Source organism: Anser brachyrhynchus (genome assembly GCF_964034855.1).
Source record: "Anser brachyrhynchus genome assembly, chromosome: 3".
Lineage (NCBI taxonomy): Eukaryota > Metazoa > Chordata > Aves > Anseriformes > Anatidae > Anser > Anser brachyrhynchus.
This window is the reverse complement of record NC_137696.1, coordinates 112,650,398-112,671,095: the sequence shown is the minus strand read 5'-3', so window position 1 is coordinate 112,671,095 and position 20,698 is coordinate 112,650,398. Positions and strand designations below refer to the sequence as shown.

The window sequence follows — 20,698 nt, the reverse complement described above, 5'->3', positions numbered from 1 at the left end:
CTGGTGCCCTCAGACTGCAGGAAATATGACTCATGCTTCCCTGTGTCCATACATAAAAGTCTTTTCAGGCCCGTGTCTGGTGCTCAGAATATAGTCTTCAGCGAAAACTGGGGCAATATTCAGATTAGACTTCTGGCATTCCACCTACCATGGAATTTAGCATGGAGTTTAATTCCAAACAGAAGAATTTCCAAATCTAGCTTTGCTTACATGAAAGGCTGTCACATAGTCAATACTTTTTTTTTTTTTTTTTTCCTTCAAGACAGAAAGTCAAACTGCTTGGAAATAATCTCCACATCACCTAGTTTTCCTTCTTCGTTCCAGTAACAACCATATAGTGAATGAAAGGTTTAGAAAACAGCATAATTTCACACCAATAGAATCATTATTTGCTGATAATCTCACATGAGAATTTTTTAAGAGCTTGTTACTTTAAAATACTTTATATAAATCTGTGTGAGTTTGATCTCTTCTATTTCTAAAAAGCAATCAAGGAGACCTGACACTGATCTAACACAGAGTTAGATAGATGAGAAGTCAATAGTTAACATGACAATATACATTGCTGTTTGGCTGCACTGAGCATTCTGAAGGATGTACGATTTTGTGATGCTTGAAGAAGAACCCTAACAGGTGCTCAATGTGACATTTTACTCCTTAAAGATGTAGGCAGTCAATCAGCAACTGCCATTCATTGTAATCCTGAAGCTATTAAAAAGAAAAGCTACTACACCTGTATATCTCCTGTAAAAGGACTAAACTCTAAATTTTAAAATGTCTGGAAGAACCCATGATCTTGGAGATCTTTTCCAACCTTAATGATTCTATGATTCTATAATTAGCTGCAACACCTTTAAGTGGTAACTCTAAGGACATTAAGAGTTTTTTTTTTTTTTTTTTTTTTTTTCCCACCAGCTTTCTTGCTAAAATCAGGAAGAAATGGAGGAGAAAGGGGGAAAAAAGAGGAAATCTACATTTCTATTTCTCCTAAGGAAAAACAAAACAAACAAACAAACAAATCAACAATATAGGAATGATACATACATATACCTACCAAAGTTGCTCTGCAAAATCTGCATGTGTTAGAAGATTTCCTGTTCAAAATTTGCCTGCCAGACATTACTTTTAACATATGCTGCCTGAAAATACAAAATAGAGCTCCCTCATACAAGACTAGGGTGACTAGAGGTCCTGCATTTGCACTAAGCAGTATATTCAGTGAAAAGATCTGCCTACTGTTACATGGCTAACTTTATTCTCTCTTTTGTGTTGTCTGGGCTGTCAGACAAAATTACTGCCCTTCAATTAGGTTTTCTAGATCAGAGTGAGCTTTCTGCAAAAAAAAAATTCAAGAGCAAGGTTTTTTTTTTACCCCTCAATGCAAGTTTTGTTTAACTGAAACCATCTGTGATCTTGCATTGAATTCATTGTATTGTCAGATCTTTTCTGACATGTCAAAAGAAAATGATGCAACAACCTAGAGAAAAATAATCTTTTCTACTAGAACCAAAATAGTTGCTCTAACAATTTCTAATTGAAATGTGTTTTAACAACTCAGTGTTTTTCAATTCACTTGAAGTTTCTTTTTAGCTGGAATGATATTTTTATTCAGTTTTAAACACTGTTTTTACTACTTGGTGATTTTCAAAGAGCTACAATTGTTTGACCATTCCATTAACCTACTTTAATTCTTTCAGCTAACTTCCAACCAAACTTCTTGTATAACTTACTACAGCACATTCACTTCACTGTAGCTCTAAATAGCTACAGAAAGCTCACTCAGCACACAGTTTTATCTGTCTGCTCATTAGTTTTGTCACATGCTCCCCCATATCTACTACCTTTGGGTCTTGTTGTTTTCAAATAAATTGGAGGTTTGCTATTGGCTTACTTTTAAAGGGACTTCAGCTGATGAGCTGTGAGAAAACACGGTGAAGTAGAGATTCCTGAAGCAGCAAGGTAGAAGTTTCATGTCCTGGGTGTAGGTCTGAGGGCACGTGGAACATTGCAGGGTGCAAAGCTTTCTGGGACACTGTTGGGGAAGTGTATAGGGTAGAGAATGATAATTGGCAGGGGCTAAATAGTACTGGGAAATCTGCCTGTAAGTAACTTGAACAACTGCAGGAAGTCTGTCCTTGAGCCTGTGCCCAGGACTTGGCTTCTATATTAGCATAACTAGACAGCATAAGCTATCATAGATATTCCTGTTTCTGTAACCTGAAGATCGCTAGATCAAAAGATGTTTGACATGGATCCGGGCTAAAAGAGCAAGCTCTTTTTTAAATAAATATAAGTGCCCAGCCCCCCACCCCCCCCTTTTTCTTCTGAAGGAATGTTGCTTACTTTGCCACATGCATCTGGCCTGACATTGCTACCATATGTCATGCAGGAGTTTCTCTCCATTTACATAAACCAAGAAAAATGGTAGTCAGGTTTAATGTTAGAGGAAGGTGAATTTTAACAATGCTTCTGTTTTCTACAAAATTCAACCTTAAAGTGTACGCTTCTTTTTTGTATCACAAGATACCTCATTTGTTTTATTGACTCACAGTACTAAATGTTATGATGTATAAACCTGTCTTTCACTGTCATGCTTTATGTTAGCTGAACTGTTTTGGTGGAAGAGAAATGTTTCCTGACCTCCTCTACAGTCTCCACTAGCTTCTTTTTATCTCTGGCGTGTAAAGCAGAAGTCAATTAAAGGAGTTTGCTATGAAAATCTTGCAACTTTTTAGAAAAAACAAAGGAGATTTTGAACATTTCAGTGTGATTTCAGTTTTCTATGCTACCATATCATATGTTCAAAACAGTTCTTAATAATTGTTCTATGATCTTTTGGTAATGTTTTTAGTTTATTTATGCATTTATACATTTATTCTAAGAGTTTTTCTTTTGTGTGTGTGTGTTATATCCTTATATGAAAATTATTTTGTTCAGACTTAAGCTTTCATTAGCCACAAAGAATTCTAGTTTTCCTCTTGCATTTTTCATCAATAAGTTCAGAAGAGACCAATGAATGGAATGATTGCTCGACTGATTGTTGCACTGCAGCTCACGTACACTGAAGTGTGAATAATTTAAACTGTGCTGGCTTGTCAGTATTGGATTTGTATGTGGTGAGAGGAGAGCACAGAGGGAGGTTTCAGATAAATTATAAAGCAGAAAAAAAACAAAACAAAAATTCTTTCAAAAGGTGGATCAAGGGTGAGGAAAAAAGGGCTGTATTGTACGTACAGCATGAAGAGGGAGAGGAGGGTAAATCCTATCATTCTTGTCAAAGAACTGTTTTGGATACTCAGTAACTTTAAAAAAAAAAATGCATCAGCCTGCAGCACTGTTCAGATCTTCTGGAAGGAAAAGGTTTTCTGAATTCAGTGGCAGTGAATCCATTTCGAGAGATGTCTTTCAAAAAGTCATTACTTTCTTTTCTTTTGAAATCATTACTTTATATAGTAACAGTTTAATAGTACATGGTAACAGAAAAAAATCCAGCTCAGCATTAGGAAAATAACAAAGTCAAGGTTAAATGTCACTAATCTGTTGGTTGTTATGATTAAAGATTGGAAAGAAAAAGATTTTGTTTTGTGCCCATTTTTAACCTTCTCCATTTCAAAAATGCTATGAAATCCTCAGAGAAGAATCAAGGGGAGAAAAAGGATCTTTGTGTAAGTGTTTTACTGTGATTGTTTATTATTTATACTCTGGGAACCCTTAAATAGGACTGGTCCACAGAGTCATACAGCAGTTCTCTACCTGTCTCGGGACAGTTGTTGCCAAGTGAAAGCATAGTAACTGAAACCAATGTGCACATTTTACTACCAGTGATTGGTCATGTCCTCCTGAATCATTCCAAGGATTTCTCTGCATACTGCAGGTAGCAGAACTGAGCAAAAATAATAAAAAATAACTGGAGATCATTTCGACATTGAATGCTTTGGTTGTTACACTTTACCTACTTACTCATATATTCTTTTATTTCTCTTCTCTGTTTTTTTCAAAGTCTGACATGTCTTTTACCGTGTCTCAGACTTGAAATAGAGACAGCAACCCTGTTCTTGCCATGTTTTATCACAAGGTCTCTGCTATTTCCAGTTCTCTTTGTCTCAATGCATCTGATTAGCCTTCATGAGGGGTCAAACCAGATTTGCAGGTTTGGCTAAGGACTGACCATGATATCTTTACAGAAATAAAGTTTGATGAGATGCAAAATGTCAGGTCCCTCTAGCAATCACTGATGATTAAATGCCGGTTTTCCCCAGTGGGAGCTACATTGCTGTGCTGCTGCCAAGCTGATAAAAAATTGTCTGGGGATAAAAATAAATAAATAATCTATTTCATCATGTCCAATATTAAGTAATGCTTATTTGTAATAAAAAATGTGTTGCTTAAATATTCATTCATGGGGAGGATGGTTTCATACTTTTATAAGTCCCAAGGTGTTACGTAAACTGGAAAAGACAGCAAAGGAGAGCAATTAAAACAGTTCACATTTTTCTATGTAATATCACAAAATAATGGTCCCAGTAGCCCCTATTACAAAGATAAAATAATCATGAAATGAAATAATAATTATATGAAAGTCTTTTCAAAGACATTTTTCCTCTTAGTGCCTCATAACACACCCAGGTATGATGTGAAGGTTATTTCTGACTGCCTACTATTCATACTGTAAGTTTATTTGTAAGGAAAGCATCTGCCCCTTTCAGGGTATCTGGTTAATGTCCTTCTCCAATGCAACAAAGGGGAAGAAAGGGAGGAAATGATGGGAACCAAGTCTGGTCAGGAAAGAGATGTTAATGTTGGAATATTGATTCAAGCAAGGTTGTCTGAGTGAAGATCTCTGGAGCAGGATGATAGAAATAAAGAAGTTGGCACTGTAAACAAAAAGTTGAGACACAGACCTGACAAAGCAAAAATGAAACAATGACAAGAAACAAACCTCATCACACTGGTTGATGAGCTATCTAACTAAAGGTGCTATTTCCAAGAAGATCATCCTGGACTTTGCAGCTAATAAGATTGTGAACACGGACCATAAGGATGTAGAAACAGCAGAGCTCTTCAAACCCCTAGAGGTTTGTGCAATGGAAGGGAGAGCAGGAGGAACAAAGGAGGGGTAGGTAGAAAAGGGTATGAAAAGGTCAGTCGTGTGTAAGAGGGGGCTGGTCATGCATGTCTGGCCGAGCCCTGTGCCTGATCAGTGCAGTCTGTCTTATCTTCTTATATTTCCTCAATAAATCTTTCCTTTACTCTTTCTCTCTCTGTATTTGCACTCTCTCTTCTGTGTGTATGTGTGCTGCAAGGACTACATGCCAGCTCCTGGTGAGACCTGTGTGTGTGTGAATGAAACTGGTTCCCCTGCCAGGCCTCAGACCCAGGCAGGGGTACTGGACAGACAGTACAGGGTATTCAAGGGATCCATGAACGTGTGTGTGATTGTGAACCTAGAGACTGCTGTGTGCGTACCTTCACTAGTGAACTGTCTCCAACAGCCAGAGATGAGGAAGGGGACTTGGCTGTCTGTGCCTATGTTTTATGCGAGTCCTGTTGAAGGCAACCCTTGACTGGGCAGACTGTGTGGCCAGTCATGCCAGTGTGACAGAGTCTCTGCCTCTGTGTGTCACCAGGAAACAGGCTTAGCTTTGCCACCAGCTGAACCTGCAAAGGGGAAAGAGGCAGCCACGTCCCCCAGCCTGGGCAGAGACCCTGGGTCTCTGGGCTCTGGGCTGGGCCTCAGCAACTGGACAAGAGCAATCATGGGTCGGAGCGGCTGGAGGAGGTGTCTGGGCTTCTTTGCCTCACGTAACACATACCAATTCAGATCTCAGCATTTTTGGAGATTACATAAGACTTGCTCTTAAAACCAAGTTACCAGGACACCAGGAATACACTTTATTTTATTTTTATTTTTTCCTCTCAGTTCTGAAATTAACAGGAAAAAAAGAAGCTATTAATACTTATTCACAGCTATGTTTGTACTAAGAAACTGAACAGTGCCAGAGTTTTTCTCCAGTTCTGAGTCCAGCTGGCAGAATTTGACTAGCTTCATGCTACATTTTCTTAGCCTATATCCAGCATGTTACTGTTAACTTGTATGTAAACCATACCTGGAAATTTTAGGAATCAATTGTCCTAGGCCAAAAGTTTAGGGACTTTTCTGATAATTGACCAGTAGAAGGATTTAAGTTTCATTGTGTGGATCTATTTAGACACAGACGCTGTTTAGTGTACTGTTAGAGATGTAACCCTTATGTTCAGCACACAGAATTGTGTATAAGATTGATGTTTTGTCCTCAGAGCAGCTGCCCTGATTCAGGTTGTAACAGCAGCTGTTAAAACCAGAGCAGAGGACCTGTGCTACCTGCTATTTATATCTAACCCATGTTAGGTTGTATCAGAAATAAAGCTTACCGAAATTGTAAAGTTTTAATTATCTTAATGATAGAATGAATCCTTCTTTTAGGTTATACAGTTATAGAGCTTGGTACTGATGAAATAGCCTGGAACATGGCGGGATAGATTTTTTTTTGGAATTGTTGTTATTTTTGAGATACAAAATATTATTTTTGTTTGCATCAAAGAACAACATCATAATACAAAGATCATTAAAATGCTTAAAAAACAAACAAACAAAAACTTACACTTGTACAAACCTTTATGGAACCAAAGTGCCCATTTAAATGTCCATTTTGGAAAAGGGCAATTTTCTCTTTTTTTTCAGTGGAACTAAATAGTATCCATTTTGTCACACTATAGGTGGTCATCTTTCCTGGAAGCTGCTTAAGTGACCTAAATTTGACATATAGGATAGACATTTGAAAGAAGTATTTGTTTGTGAATTTTTGTGAAACCAGCATTAAAAAAAAAAAAAAAGTGAAGGATATTAAATATTTATTTAGTCAATATATTTTTTTTTCTTAAATGTTCCTACTACAAGAAATATAATGAACTGTAAATGTAGACAGAATAGGCAGATTAGTAAATAAATGTGTCTACATGTTTACATTGAAATTAAAGTTCAAGAGGCAGATTAACTAATGTCAAGGTAAAGATAGAGAAAATCCAGGATATTTACCCAGTTGCTTCATTATTCTCTAACGAGGAAAAAATATAAAATAAAAATTAACCCCATCTGTTATGGCTGCAAAGCTCTAGCTTTTCATGGTATCCCAAGAAACATAAAGTAAGCAGAACTTATAAAGGAATATGTTGTAACATTTTAATTACTTTTAAAAGTTTATATCTCATATTTTAGAATTTGAATATGTTAAGGTATAAAAGTGCAACTGAACAAACTAATACGCTGCTTTATAATTATATCATAAAGATTAAAATATACATTATATAAATAGAAATAAATATAGGCTAAAAAAGATTTTATAGTCCTGAAAGTTTATTTTCTAGACTTCCAATGTTTATTTTTGCTGTGATACAACATTACCTTGAAGTTGTATTCACATTTCTTTGCAGCCGTAACATCTGCTTCTGAATATACTTGGATGATATTATTTACATGGGAAAATTTTTTTCACAGTAGAGGTTGGAGCTTTCTCAAAGTGAATACAAAATAACATTTATTTATTTATTTATTTTATTTGGCCTTAGATTCAGGGCTTAGTTACAGGGTTTAGTTACATTATCAGACTGCATCTGAGTTTAACATTCTCTTAATGATCTGTCTCTTTTCCTATTAATTTCATATGCTATTAAAATCTTGCTGCATTTGTCATTGAGAAGTGTGTGCATTACATTAGCATAAAGTAAAGAAAGAAAAGAACTATTAATTTCTTCTTTTTATGCTCAGGCAAGGCAGGCTGTCAGACAGATTGGAAAATGGAATACCAGAAAAAACGCATGCCTTATGTAAGATAGAAGACATATTTTTCTCATATTCTCTGCTGCATGGTTTCTTTAGTTTGCTGGATGCTTTTAACAGTCATGCATTCAATACATATATTCAAACTGTGACAGTTGAACTTGTTGAGCTTTGTTTTACAAGTTGCAGGTTGAATTACCTTTCTGGGCTTGGTGGTATCGGTTTCTACACAGTGAAATTAGGAAGTAATTACATGATCAGTGTGTTAGATGCTTCCAGCATCAGAAGATATTTGGCACTTTGTCTGTTTTTAGGTTTTTATTTTCTTGTAAGCTATTTTGCATTTTCTATGGACTTAATGCTGCTCAATGAAGCTGACCAAGGCAGAAGGGCAGAGAAGAAAATACGAGAAAATTGTCACTGGAATTGCTTAGTTTGGAAAGAGAAGAGTGGGTATTTTGCAGTACAAATGGCTAATAAGTCAAAGCTAGTGTTTCCTCAACATTTACTACACCTATTGTACCACAATACCATTCCTAAGGTCTTTAGGTTTAATCCCAGCAGGCAGCTCAGCACCACCCAGACTTTTGCTCACTCTCCCCAAGTGTGCTGGGGAAGAGAATCAGAAAGGTAAAAGTGTGAGAACTCATGGGTTAAGACAAAGACAGTTCAGTAGGAAAGCAAAAGCCATGTGCACAAACAAAGAAAACTAAAGAATTCACTTGCTGCTTCCCATCGGCAGTCAGGTGTTCAGCCACCCTCAAGAAAGTAGGGCTCATTGCATGGAACGGTTTCTTGGGAGGACAAAAACCATTACCCTGAACATGACCCCTTCCTTTTTCTTTCCCCCAGCTTTTATTGCTGAGCATGATGCCCTGTGGTATGGAATATCCCTTTGGTCAGTACGGGTCAGCTGTCCTTGTTGTGTTCCCTTCCCACTTCCTGCCTCTTCCCTGGATGGGCAGTATAAGAAGCAAAAAATTCCTTGGCTCTATGTAAACACTACAGTGCAACAACTAAAAACATCAGTGTGTTATCATCACCATTCTCATCAAAAATCCAAAGCATTGTGTGAGCTTTTACAAACAAAATTAACTCTGTCCCAGCTAAAACCATGCTATAAGGCCATTTAGGTTGCATGTAGCTCTTAAATATGCTCCATTTCTCTCTCTCTCTCTTTTTTTTTTTTTTTTTTTTTAATCATAGTATCATGGAATGGTTTGAGTTGAAAGGGACCCTTAAAGATCTTCTAGTTCCAGCCCCTGTCATGGGCTGGGACACCTTCCATTAGACCAGGTTGCTCAAAGCTTCGTTCAACCTGGTTTTAAACACTTTCAGGGATGGATAACCCACAGCTTCTCTGGGAAACCTATTCCAGTGTCTCAGCACCCTCAGAGTAAAGAACTTCTTCTGAATATGTAATCTAGGTCTACCCTTTTTTTAGTTTAAAACCATGACTTCTTGTCCTATCACTATACTCCCTGACAAAGACTCCTTCTCCAGCTTTCCTTTAGGTACTGGAAGGCCACTGTAAGGTCTCTCTGGAGCCTTCTGTTCTCCAGGATGAACAACCCCAACTCTCTCAGCCTGGCTTCATGAGAAAGGTGTTCCACCCCTTTGATCACCCTCATGGCCCTCCTGTAGACCCACTTCTACAGGTTTTTCTTATGCTGGGGGCCTCCAGAGCTGAACTTGGTACTTGTGGGGTCTCATGAGAGCAGAGTAGAAGGGGACAATCACCTCCCTCAACCTGCTGGCCACACTTTTGATGCAGCCTGGCATATGGTTGGCTTTCTGGGTTGCAAGCGCACATTGCGGGGTCATGTTGAGCTTCTCGTCAACCAACACCCGCAGGTCCTTCTCCTTAGGGCTGCTCTCAATCCAGCCCTTTCAGTACTCCAAGAGTACAATCACCTGATCTATGGCACTGAATTGCAAAACTGTTTTAAAAGGAAGACTGTTGTCTTCTACAGTAGTAGGCATTTGCACTGCAGGAGCCTCACCGAGGCCAAAACATCCCCAGTGCCTCAAAAGAATGATCAGAGGCAAAACGTGATTAGTGTCTGTAGAGAAAAATGTGAGCTAAAAGCTTCTGAGATGAGGTTTCTTCTTAGGAATTCTGGTTTTACATAAAATGTCCTGTTCTTTATGACTGGAAGTAAAAGCATTTCCAACAGGGCAAAAACATTTTCTTACAAAAAGTAAAGGCAAGGAAAGAAAGAAAGAAAGTAAAGGCAAGGAAAGAAGGAAAAGCAAGGGAAAAAGTTAACTATAAAAAGACAGAAAAAAAGAAAAAAGAAAGACATCTTCACTGTATTTAGTATTTCTATCATTCTGTTTGTTATGTGGGGTGGTATTGACCATGGATTTGTGGGCGCAGCTACAGTTCACAAGGTTAGGCTTGCATATATGCTTAAATCTTCGGGCATCAAGTTGAAATTTTTCCTGTTTTTTTTTTTTTTTCTTTTTTTCAGTCTGTTTCTCATGGCTTAAAGTAAAACTCTTCTTTCTTCCTTTTCTGAACTTTTTGACTCCAGAGAATTTAAAACCACTATGTAATTGAAATCCATTTTAAGACTAAAAAGGTGTGGAGGCAGGAGGAAAAAAAAAAGTGCCAGTTTTCATCCTTTCTTGCCTGCCATTTGGGATGTCAATAACAGTGTAATATAAGCATAGGTAGGATGGAATCTGTGTGGGCTTTCTAACTACCATACTTTTACCTTATCAGTGAACTGAGCCTAAGATCTATGATTCCAGCAATAGATGAACAAGCATACTTTAAACTTACTTATGATACTGATTTTTTTTCCCCCAGTTTACTTGCTTTTGTTATGTTTGTCTGTCATAAAATATCTCTACTTCTTAAATAGTAATTAATCAATTAATTAAAGTAATTAATTAATTAATTAGTAATTTTTTTCATACTTCTATTTTCATATGGAAAATCTTTTTGCTCTGTTACTAGTATGGTAATTTCATAATTAACATTCTATTTTCAAAATGCTTATGTTTTTGACATGCATGACTATAGCTTAGAGGCAATTGAAAATTTTCAATTGTAACTAGACCATACATTTTGATTGGAAGTTTCATATAATTTTGACCAAATTAAGAGATCTTAAGTTTTGTTCTGCCAAAGTTTCTTGTCACAGAGCTGAGGATCACATCCATAAAAAACTTTTAGGAAATTGTATGAAACTACAAGTCTCAGGAGTCATAATAATGACTGAGAGTGCTCATAGTTTAAAAGCATAAAAGTATACAAATGACTCAAAACATAAATTGTATCAAATGCATCTGATAGTCTTTGTCACTTTCCTTTGGATGACCTCAGAAATAACCCAACCAGAATGTTCTTTCTCACTTTCATCTGAGCTGCGTGAAGGTGGGAATTTAATGATTTCTTGTCTGATATTAACTTATTGCTTTTAATATTTTGGCTTTAAAAAACAGCCACCAGCATATTATAAAAAGGTGTAGCCTGAGCATTAACTACTGCTTTATCTTTAAATTTCTTATTGAAGATGCAAAAGTAAGAATAATCAATAAGTGAAACAGGTTTTCTGTAAACTGCTGCTTTTCTACATATTGATACTTGGTGCGTAATTGAGAAATATATCACGTAAAGTTTCCATTTGCTTAAATTAGAAACTGGTAAGGGTGTAATTGTTATTATTATTATTGTTGTTGTTGTTGTTATTATTACCTTTAACCATAAATATCTGGAGGTCCAAGTGCCCAATTTTATCTATGGATTATATAATCATTATGCCAAAAGAATGGGTGTAAAGCAACAATCTGCCTACGTGTGTGTATAAGGCTAAGCATATGTGGTTCTTTCCTGAACCAGGAATATCACCCTTTATTCAGTGGCAGTAAGAAGAAACTTTCTTATGACAGCACAAGGTAAACACTTATAGAATCGATTAAGAATACAGTAAGGCACTTGCAGTAAGGTTGTATAACTACTAACTATTAGAGTATCTAACCCAGAAGAAAATAAATAATCCTACCTGGTAGCTTAAATATGATTATGATCATTGCATACAACTTATCAGGGATCACAGCTAACATTCTATTCTCCAAATGAACATTTAGAGTCAAATAGAAGAATTAAAGGAGTGGAATAAAATAAGAAAAATGACTTGTTCTACCAATCTTTACCTTTGTGCATTCTAACGCTTTTCATTTAGCATCTGTGTGATGTCCATATGCCATATTTACCTTGTGCAGCCTGGCTGAGCAACATTTTGGGGTTACTCATTACCTTCAAAGGTATGATTCAGAGCAGACATGCAAGGACACTCCAATTTTACAGTATTAAGTCAAAAACTTGGAAACCGCAGTTTATTTAAATTTGTCTCCATTTCAATTTGTAATAAATAGTAATTCTAGTCTTGTATTGTTATATTTGAGATCAGCATTGCTTATTCCGTGCTGAGAGCAGGGAGAACACATATCAGGGTTTTTATTATGCACTTGTAAAAATGTTACAGATAAGCCTTATTAATTTAACACAAAATTCTCTTGCATTTCTTTAGGGACTGGTTTCCTGGAATGCCAAAATGCAGTATAAAAACTTCTTTATCTTTGATTCACAAAGATCAAGATAAAGACCAACATGGACTTATTAAGAAATATAAAGATGCAACTAAATGGATTTGAAAGGGACTTTGTCAAGTGACTGAGTCCATCTCTGTGCTCTGACATAGCTGTGCAAAGAAAATGCTTCTTAGGTTTTTGCCTGCCATCTTCCTGTGAACCTCAGTGAAAAGACTCCATATCTTTCCTAGTCCATGCTTTCTAGTTTCTACAGATCTTTGCTTATTTTTTGTTTGTTTGTTTGTTTGTTTTTTGTTTGTTTTGTTTTGTTTTTCCTTATAAGTAAGTTATTCGTTATTTTTCAGCTACAAAAATAATGTCTGCTTCATACTTTACTTCCAGGGAATGCAGGAAACAATCATTATAATATCATTTTGTGAATGAAAGGAAGAGGCAGAAAGAATTCAGTTCATGCATTTGTGAGCGTATTGAAGCTTATAGACACCATTGACTTTAATTTCTTAACACTATAGTTAAGCTTACCTAAAAAATATTATATGTTGAGGTGCCCACATCAGTCCCCAGTCCTCTGTGTCCTCAGTTAAAAAAATAAAATAAAAAAAATTAGCTCTTTAGGTAGGAACATTATCAAGTAAATACTTCAGATTAAAATTTAAAATTAATTACTTAATTAAGAAAATGTCTTTTAACATGATAAATAATTCAGTTGTAGAACTTAGAATGGTGTATGGTGTAGATAGTGAAAGTGTAGTTGAAATTTAAAAAGTGTTTAAGTCAATTTATGGTGCTGAAGTTGTCAAGTGTTATTAAATTTGGTAAGAGGATGAAACATCATTCTTCACCTAAACTGCAATTTGTCAGAAACTTGGAGTATAGTGTTGGTGCATCACCTTATACTTGCCCTGTTCTTCTGATACTGGCCACTACCAGAAACATTCTCTGGGCTGTACACCTTTGTCTAATCATGAACATGTGTTTTCATCTCTTTATGTATAATCTTCTTTGTAAAAGTAATATTACAAAGAATACGCTATTTGTACTACAAGATAGTTCTTTCTAAAAGCTAAGATTTTTGTTGTAAAAATAGAATTAAAATATTCAAACTAATGAGATCTTAAAAGAGTTTAAGAGCTTTTTTAAGAGTTTAAGAGCTTAAAGAGTTTTAGTTTATATAAATAGTTATTATATATATTTATATGTATGTGCATAAACATACATATTGATATTAGTATTGCCATTTAAAACACTATGCAAATAAATACATTCTGTAGTCAAATGAGTTATACTAGTTATAAAATATTCTCACTGAGTCATAAAGAAAATAATGCTGTCTATCATAAATTGTTTTATTGACACCGTATTCAATCACTCTGTTTTGATTTTCTACTGTGAATATCCTTGAGTCAAATAGCAATTTTATTCAGTCCTCATTTTAAGTATCGGATGAAAAAAAGAGACAAAACGTTTCTTAAGCTTTGTAGGTATAAATTACATATGCCTTTGCTACATGTGTAAATGTAAGTATCTATGAATAAATATATATATGGGTAGATCTTCCTGTTCTTTTCTGGAAAAGACTGGATATTGCTATGCACACTAAACCTGAGGCTGGTATTTTTCTTCTTGATATTTCAGCTTTAAATGTAAGGATAGTCTCACAAGAAATCAAGACAAAGTCTATGTAACAGTTTGACCCAAAGGCAATTTAGTGAGAACTTCTGTAGAAATACATACCAGCTGTAAATTATTTCAAAGGCAATTTATAAAAGTGACAAGAGAATACATGCATGTAGATTCTCCAGCTGTTTGTTAGTCTTTGCTGAAAGATAAGAATTTACATTACATTCCTTTACACAGAATTCTTAACTCATATGTTCTAAAAATAATTTCTATAATTCCACTATATTACCACACTATAAAGTTAACAGTCATAGAAAATTGTGATTTATGCATTTCTGACAGTTAATTCAAATTTTTCATATGAAGAATAAAACTGAGGTTTTGTTTGTTTGTTTTCCTAGCTTTCCAATGTTCTTCCAGAGCTATGTCTTTTTGTACATCTTGAGTCTGGTTTCATTTTGGTTTTTATACCATATCAGAATGTGGTAGTTCAGGGCTTTTATTTTCCTGAATCACAATTTTCAAAGCATGTTCAGAGTCTTGGATTAAAAGCCTGCATGTTATTTAAACAAGAACACTTTCACTGTCTCAGCATGTGCTTTCTTATCTATTTTAACCCATCAAAAAGTGGTGTTGACTTTTGGCTTATTGAGAGCCAAACAAATTGTAAAATCCTCTATAGATCTAAGTTTACTCTGTAATTAGGATTAATTGAAATTACTTACACATCCTGGAAGAGACAACAGAAACTGCAAGCTAAACACCAACATTTAAAAATCAATAGTCCCTTAAAATAGATCTTCCTCAGTTACAACCCTAATGATACTAATATTTAAAAGAATTTTTTTTTTTTCAGATTGATGGGTTTCATTTTTAAATCATACTGCTCCAGTAAGATGTGTTTCCTTTGTCTCCATCTTTCAGTCTAAATGCCAGTATAAGAAGAAAATGATCATAGAGGTTTTCTTCGAGAAACTATAATAGAGGTGAGCATCTGGACTTTCTCTAAGGACCAGGAAAAGTAAGAACCTGAAGAGCAACACTGTGCAATTCCTGCTATACTAACAAGAACAAAAAAAGATGTTTAGTTCAATGTCAGCTCTGCATTTGTCTGATATGGCATACAAATCATGTTTTTCCCTCCAGCCTGGGGATGTTTCTTCCTAGATAGACAGGCCACAGGCATATTCCCTTAGCTTCTTATTAGGTTGAATGAAGTTCCTCTGATTTAAAATGTTGCCTTAAACAAAAACATTTGTGTTTATAACCAGATCATACATGTATATTATCTTCTTTGTTCATTTCTGGAGAAGAGGAACAAATATTTCTGAAGAGAATACTTTATATATATGTGTATATTTAAATACTTTTATTCAAGCAACTGTTTTCAATGTAATAAACATTTATTCAGTTAAGTGCCTTATGTTTCCAAACCATTTTTGTACTTCAGGTGTTCTTAAATCGTGCATAAATAATGAAGATTATTTTGGATTGCCGTGACCCAGGTGCAGCACCTTGCAGTTGGACTTCTTGGACTTCATGTGGTTCACATGGGCCGACTTCTCCAGCCTGTCCAGGTCCCTTTGAATGGCATCTCTTCCTTCTTTGGTATCAACTGCACCACTCAGCTTGGTGTCATCTGCAAACTTGCTGAGGGTACACTCAATCGCATTGTCCATGTCATTGATGAAGATATTGAAAAACACTGGTCTCCAGACAGACCCCTGAGGGACACTGCTCGTCACTGGTCTCTGCCTGGACATAGAACTATTGACCACTACTCTCTGGGTGTGGTCATCAAGCCAATTCCTTATCCACTGGATGGTCCACCCTTCAAATCTTTCTAATTTAGAGATTACGATGTCGTGTGGGCCTGTGTCAAAGGCCTTACAGAAGTCCAAGTAGATGACTGATACAGTCACTCCATCATAGAAGGCTACCAGATCGGTCAGGCATAATTTACCATTGGTGAAGCCATGCTGGCTGTCCCAGATCACCTCCTTGTCCTGCATAGATCATCAAGGCTGCAATTAAAATATGCGGTAACAGATATAGGAAGCAAATGAGAATTAGGAAAACTATAGTTTCATACTGACTTAACGCATTATTGACATTAAGCTGTAAAAGACAATGAATAATGAATAACGGAATTGAAAATATATTTAAATGAATCATTAGGACCAATGGAAACATCCATAAATTTATTCCATGGTTAAACAAAGATGGTCAAAACAAATAATAAAAGAGAGACACCGATTCTCAACCATTGACATTCATCCTCAAAGTGAGAAGATGATAAACAGAATAGCATCAAAAAGTAGTCGTAGTTTCCAGTGACTTTTATGAGCAAAATGATTGTATTATCTTCTGTTTATGAGCAAGCCATGAAAAATAGATGCTTTGCTCAGAATAAAGCTTTTATTTCACTTGTCATTTTCATCTTGCTTCATCCGTAGAAAAGTGTTCTTCATAAATTCTATACCATCATACCCAGAGGTATACACTACCACAAAAAAATGGCATTAAAGTTACCTTTAATGTTTTATTATCATTATTATTAATAAAAAGGCACATTATATTTCTTTTTCTATTGTAAAGAAATCATGCTCCCCTAGCACTCAGGAAACTCAGGCAATTAAAAATAGGAATTGATCAAGAAATGCTCAAACAGCTAGCCCTACCATAACATGATTACAATAAGAAACTATACATACGCTGAACATCAATAGCAAAGTCTGGTCTGCTGCTTTAAACAATATGGTCTAATTCTGCTATGGATTACATCTGACATTTCTATTAAAATATTCTGATTTCTGTATGTACTTTCAAAGTAATGTTGATATAAGACTTTAAAGAAGAGTAACTGACATGGTCCTGTAAGCCTTTCTACTCCTTTGTGCTGGAAAATCTAAAGAAGTTGAAATTATTTTGTCCAGTCATCTGAAAGATAAAACAAAAAGACAAGAATTATAGAGATACTGTTAAGAGCTAGTGCTGTCCTGCATACTTCTGCTGGATGCATCAGAAATTACTGAGGACTGATGCTAGCAAGTGTTGGTGTATTCCATATCTGGCAGGGTGACAAAGCACTATGTAGGCTAGCCCTTAACCTTCAGCTGTATTATTTGGCCAGTGATGTCAGCAGATCACACAAGTTAAACACCCTGACAATTGCCTGGGAGTTGCTTCATGGAGAAGTGGTTGTGATTTTTATATAGTTTTTTTTTCACTGAAACCTTCTCAGAGTATTTTCTCACCGTCTCTGGGGTTTATTTGCTTGCCTCAGATCTTTACAAGCACAATATTGCTTTTGATAAATTTGAAACCACTCCATCTGGCACAGTAATACTGTAAACAAAAGGACAGAGTTTGTAGTGATAATTGTGTCTTTCTTGTTATTAACATCATTTTTGGATGGGCATTTAATGGTTTCAGAAATCAACTTTTTGACTCAGATGTCTTTAAGAATATGGAAAAAGGAAAAAAAAAATAAAGTACATAAACATGTAGATCAAGCTTGCAAGTTTTTTCTTTGCTACTCAGGGGCAAGAATATCCAATTTAAAGAGAAGCAGAAGATTGACTTTAGATGGATCTTCTGTAAAAAACAGAGGGTGAATACCAGGGATAGTGATTAGCTAATTTTGTAGCTCTGTCATATCAGAGAACTGTCTGTTCTGGAAGAGCAGAAAAAGATAGCAGACACTTATGGTTAACAAGTAAGACTTTTCAGTGTGTTGCTCCAACAAAAAAGTTACTATTTTTCTTCAGTGAATTTAAATGAAAATGAACATTTGTAGGTTTTAGTAAGCTATAGCCCGTTGCTGTTCCTGCACTTGGAGTCCTCTGTGCACACTGACAATACTCAATGTAGAAAGATAATTTTATAAACTTAAAAAAAAAAATCCAGAAAGAAGGATTTGGAGCTGTGACATATGAAAAAAAGCTTAAGACATTTTAATATACTATTCCACAGTTTGACGGAAAGACTATAAAAATGATATGAGTACTTACAAATACCTCAGAGGCAAAGTGTGATAGTTACAGAGGCTGTTATAACTTTATTTACTGCATTGTCTCTTCTACCATCAACATTGACTATTAACTCTCTGAGGAATTTAAATTGAGCACAATGAGGCCCACTGCATAGGGATATTCCACAGAAAATCTGGAAATTGAATACACTGTACAGGAATTTTTAGGTTACATTTTAGGAAATAACTTTAAAGAGTAAGGCTTTGAGTGTTTCATCTTGCACCATTAATATCTTAGGGCATTTAAAAAGTGACTTGAATAAAAAATTAAGATATGGCCCTTCAAGCAAACCAAGGCATAGTTAATTCATGAAATTAACTTCCATCAAAGATATTTTTAAAGACCTTTGAGTGAGTGAATATCAGGGAATATCAGAGAGATGACTACAATGGTGGTTTTTTTTTTTTTTTTTTTTCTGGGTCTGTTGTAACTCACCTCAAAGGCTTTTAAATTGACTTTCATTTAGTATTTTAAACATGTCAAAACCAGAAAGTGAGCAGATCACATAGATGATATGCTATGTCATGCATATGACATGACGCTGAGGCTGCCTCCTGTCAGATATGACACAAATGAAGGAGGCTTCATTTCACAACTTGTTTGTAATTAGTGCAGACCAAAAATAAAGCCTCTCAGATATGAAATTCCATGTGTTTGAAAAACTACTTGTTTCTATAAATCTTACTGTGAGACAGACTATTTCCTTGTTGGTGTTTTCATAATCTTAAGGGTTTCCACACCTTTAATGACCATTATAGAATAATAAAACTGATGCATAATGGTGGGGGATCAAGATACAAGTGAAAATTTACAGTTTCAATGGACTATTTCCTATATGACACGCATTTCATTTGAAGAAATTGCCTATTTGCATTCTAAACTGTTTTCAATGTCATAATTTCAGAGCACAGCCTATAATTTTATGGAAATAATTCTAGTTCTAAGATTTATAGTAGAAAACTGATTTAAATAACAGCCAAACTACATAAGACTCAGTTTTCAATTCATGTTAAGCACTGACCATTCTTGTGATTTAGCACAAGTTTTTGGTGGTATAAGATGTATCAGTAGCTTCCAATACAATACATAGATGAGTAGTAAAAATCATTGTTCCTGGGTGCTATGGTTTCTAAAATTTTACACATTTCATAGGAAGATTGGACAAACACAGAATAAAAATCTGCTTTGGGTTACTAAATACGGACAGACCACTTCTGGCAGAGGAGACTCTTAAGCCATATATGATTCAAGCCTAAGACAGTACTTGGCAGAAGTGTCCTTGCCGTCTTCTTACACTTAACTCCAGGCATTCATTTTGGTCATTGTCTGTGAAAAGGTTTTATGCTGGATGCAGTGACTATGGCTACTGTCAAGAATGAAGAACTTTTGTCAATAAAAGCTATTCACTTTTTTGTTTGTGTATTGCATGCTCTTCGCTGGTAATTATCTGGCTGTCTCTGTGTATGATTCTGCTTAGGTCCTTGTACCGTGGTGTCTGACAGCTCTTTTGTTAAAAAGTGGGAAACTGATTTTATAATGTATGCACAAACAATCTGATGAATAACCCATTTGGCAGGGCAGGGTGCTGAAATGCACTGAATTTTTCCTTCTGTGAAACAAAACAAAACAAAACAAACAAAACAAAACACAGAACAATTCTCTGTGATCAACTCTTATTTTAATTTATAAACAATTCTGATGTATTATCAGATTCTTTTGTGACAGGATCTGAGGTGTACTTTTTCTATGTCCATGATTATCATAAAATCAGTGTTCCACAAATTTTTCTTTGTATTCTTTTCAGCATAATAGTTTGCATTTGTGAAAAAGTTAGCATCACGAAATCTAGTCAGATGGTGGTCAGATTAGATAAAAAAATGCATGAGTTTACTGAAAAATTCAGACAAAAAAAAAAAGATGAAAAATAATAATCTTACAACAGTCAATAAATGAACAGATTCTATATGCGAATGCAGTGTAAATAAGAAAAGGCATGTGTATAAGAAAAGGCAACTGTTTCTTCAGATTTATTCTTCAGAAACAATTTGGCCGCCAATTTAATAGTGTCATCCCTTAGAAATACCATATTTTTTAACATTTATCTGGGAAGAATGTATCATCGACCTTCATATCTCCATCAATGATTTCCTCAGGGCTTGTCAGGGTGCCTGCTTTGCTTCTGTATTTGAAATTAAACAGAAAAAAAAAAAAGACTATTTTCTTTTTGCTATTATTTCGGAATTCTTAGAGATCTTTATCCATTCTTTTTTTTTATTTCAAACAACCTCAGAATGAAGTCCATTTCAAATCAGACCTATTTTCTGTTGACTTTTCCTCAAAATTACATAAGCATCCTTTTGAAAAATCCTGTTTGAAATCATATAAACTGAAATTTGAAAGCAAATTCCTATAAATAGTTCCCTTATCTGAAAACTAAAACTCTTACTAGTACCACAGTGGAAAAGCTATCAGAGTAACCACAGTTCTGCTGTTCTTACATTAAGCAGCACCATACTCTGTAAGCAAATCCATATGCTTTCTTTCCACCTGTCTATTCTCTGTTTTGTAATTATTATAGTATATATATAAGCTTTATACATATATATGACATATATATATATACATATTGAATGGACCAGTCAAACTAAGTCTATGTTGATGTCAT

General features: G+C 35.3%; 1 long non-coding RNA gene across 1 annotated transcript; it reads left to right on the top strand.

The window, feature by feature from the left end:
* Window positions 1-1,816: 1,816 nt before the first annotated feature.
* On the top strand, window positions 1,817-16,945 carry LOC308193461. Its single transcript, XR_013949653.1, has 3 exons — window positions 1,817-1,959; window positions 14,924-14,985; window positions 15,450-16,945. It is a non-coding gene; the product is annotated as an uncharacterized lncRNA (long non-coding RNA).
* Window positions 16,946-20,698: the final 3,753 nt, after the last annotated feature.